Consider the following 3348-nt stretch of genomic DNA (forward strand, 5'->3'; position numbering starts at 1 on the left):
GTGGAGACGAGGATGTGTTGCCGAAGTTCCTTCCCTTTGAGAGGAAGTACATCTCCGTTGGAGCGGTGTGGAGGCACAATGCTCCCCAAGAAGCCAATAGGGCCACCGTATTCTCCTCACGCCCTCACACAATGCGAGATGCCGTGATTCCACTATTGGTGCCCTTGAAGGCGGCGACCGAACCTTTACAAACAAGGTTGGGGCTCTCTCCACAACTTAATTGGAGGCTCCCAACAAAAACCACGAAGCTTCACCACAATGGAATATGGCTCCGAGGTGACCTCAACCGTCTAGGGTGCTCAAACACCCAAGAGTAACAAAATCCACACAAGAAAGTATGGGGGAAGCAAATATCCTTTGGTGGAAGTGTAGATCTTGGTCTCCTCCTTCAATCCCTAGAAAATAAACAAGTTTGAGTGGCTAGAGAGAGATCGGACAAGAGAGCTTGAAGGGGCATTAATGGTGGAGTGAGAGAGGTCAAAGGTGGGAGTGGTAGGTGGGAGAAGCTCCCTTAAATAGTCACCCACATTTCCAACCGTTACTGCGTTTTTTGCACTTCAGCGGTACAACCGGTCCTCGTCCCGGTACAACTGGGACTCACGGTGTAACTGCAGAACCCTACCAAGCGGTACAACCGGATAGGCGGGCGGTAGTACCATCTAAGAAAAATAACCGGACTAACCGCCTGGCTACCGCACAACCACCGCATCAAAACATGAGCTTGACCGGTACTTGGGCGGTGCCTGGCTGGAACAACCGCATGGCCTTGAGCTCTTGGGCGGCTAAGTTCTGAGCGGAAGAACCGCTCGGACCACCCGTGGTACCGGTCATCGTGGAACGACCGGACCAAGCGGGCCACTACCGCCCAAGAACCGCATCAAACCAGAAGCGAGAGCGGTACTTGAGCGGTGCATGGACGGAACCACCGCCCCAGCTATTGCAGAGTATGGTGGCGGTACCACCTCCCAGAGGCAGCGGTACAACCGCTCGAGCAAAGCTGGTGAGCGACAAGACCCAGCGGTACAACCGCTCCAGAGAGCGGTACAACCGCTGGGCAGAAACAATGAGCAGGAAAGAGGGGAAGAGGCAAGGAAAACTCTCTCTCTCTCTCACACCTGAGGAAGGCAAAGAGAGGGTGAGAAAAGTGTACGTGAACTGATTCCCCCAGAGCTTCCTAATGAGGATTCCCTCTTGATAGTACGGGTACTCTACGACCAAAGAAAATAAAAGCGTAGAGGACACGTCTTCGATCTTTTCCTTCGAGAGGCAATAGCAATCCGATGTAAGCCTAAGCATTGAGAACCTGAAACATATAGCACACTATTAGACCACAAAGGGTTGTCATCATCATCCAAAACATAAAGTAGGGAAATGCCCTTTCAATGATGATGGAGATCATGGTGTCATGCCAGTGACAACGATGATCATGGAAGACCGAAAGGTCGAACATGAGTCGTATAGAAGATACGATCAACATGAGATGTTCACCGCTGATGACTAGTCCGTCTCACGTGATGATCGGACACGGCCTAGTCGATTCGGATCATGTTTCACTTAGATGACTAGAGGGATGTCTATCTGAGTGGGAGTTCATTAAATTAATTTGATTAGATGAACTCAATTATCATGAACATAGTCTAAATTGTCTTCGCAAATATGTTGTAGATAAATAGCTCACGTTGTAGCTCCCTGTTTCAATACGTTCCTAGAGAAATACTAAGTTGAAAGATATTGTAAGCAATGATGCGGACTAGGTCCGTAGTCCGAGGAGTGTCCTCACTGCTACACAGAAGGCTTACATCTTTGATGCACCGCTCGATGTGCAAACCCCTACAACGTCGTCTGTGGATGTTGCGAACACCTGACAGACACATTCTGATGACTACCTGATAGTTTAGTGCACCATACTTTACGGCTTAGAACCGGGATTCCAATGATGTCTTGAACGCCATAGAACATATGAGATGTTCCAAGAGCTGAAATTGGGATTTCAGGCTCATGCCCGTGTTGAGAGGTGTGAGACCTCTAAAAAGTTCTTTTGCCAACAAGATGGAGGAGAATAGCTCAGCTAGTGAGCATGTGCTCAGAATGTCTGGGTGCTACAATCACTTAAATCAAGTGGGAGTTAAACTTCCAGATAAGATAGTGATTGATAGAGTTCTCTAGCCACTATCACTAAGCTACTAGATCTTCGTGATGAACTATGACATGCAAGGGATGGAATTGATCCCGGAGCTGTTCGCGGTGCTTAAGACCGCAAAAGGTAGAAATCAAGAAGGAGCATCAAGTGTTGATGGTTTAACAAGACCATTGGTTTCAAGAGGGTCAAGGGCTAGAAGGGAAACTTCATGGATGGCAAACCAGTTGCCGCTCCAGTGAAGGAACCCAAGGTTGAACCCAAACCCGAGACTAAGTGCTTCTATTGTAAGGGGAATGGGCACTGGTAGCGGAATTACCCCAAATGCATGGTAGATAAGAAGGCTGGAAACTTCAACAAAGTATATACGTGTTTTATTAATGTGTACCTCCCTAGTACTCCTGGTAGCACCTGGGTATTGGATACCGGTTCAGTTGCTATTACTGGTGACTTGAAGCAAAAGCTACGGACTAAACGGAGACTGGCTAAGGGCGAGGTGACGATGTGTGTTGGAAGTGTTTCCAAAGTTGATGAGATCACCATCGCACGCTCCATCTGCCTTCGGGATCAGTATTGAACCAATATAAATGTTATCAGGTGTCTACGTTGAGCATGAATATGATTAGATCATGTTTATTGCAATACGGTTATTCATTTAAGTTAGAGAATAATGGTTATTCTGTTTACATGAATAATACCTTCCATGGTCATGCACCCTATGTGAATGGTTCAGTGAATCTCGGTCGTAGTAATACACATGTTCACACCAAAATATGTAGATAGTACCACTTTCTTGTGGCACTGCCGCTTAGGTCATATTGGTGTAAGATGCATGAAGAAACTCCATGTCGATGGATGTTTGGAGTCACTTGATTTTGAATCGCTTGACACATGCGAGCCATGCCTCATGGGCAGGATGACTAAGACCCGTTTTCAGGTACAATGAAACGGGCAAGTGACTCGTTGGAAATCATACATGCTGATGCGTGTGATCCAATGAGAATTGAAGCATGCGGTGGATATCGCTATTTTCTCATCTTCACTGACGATTTGAGTAGATATAGGTATATTTACTTAATGAAGCACAAGTCTGAAACGTTTGAAAAGTTCAAGCGATTTCAGAGTGAAGTTAAGAATCATCATAACAATAAGATCATGTTCCTATGATCTGATCAAAAAGGGGATTTTCTGAGTTATGAGTTTGGCAATCA

This window comes from Triticum dicoccoides, chromosome 7A (assembly GCF_002162155.2).
Source record: "Triticum dicoccoides isolate Atlit2015 ecotype Zavitan chromosome 7A, WEW_v2.0, whole genome shotgun sequence".
Taxonomy (NCBI): domain Eukaryota; kingdom Viridiplantae; phylum Streptophyta; class Magnoliopsida; order Poales; family Poaceae; genus Triticum; species Triticum dicoccoides.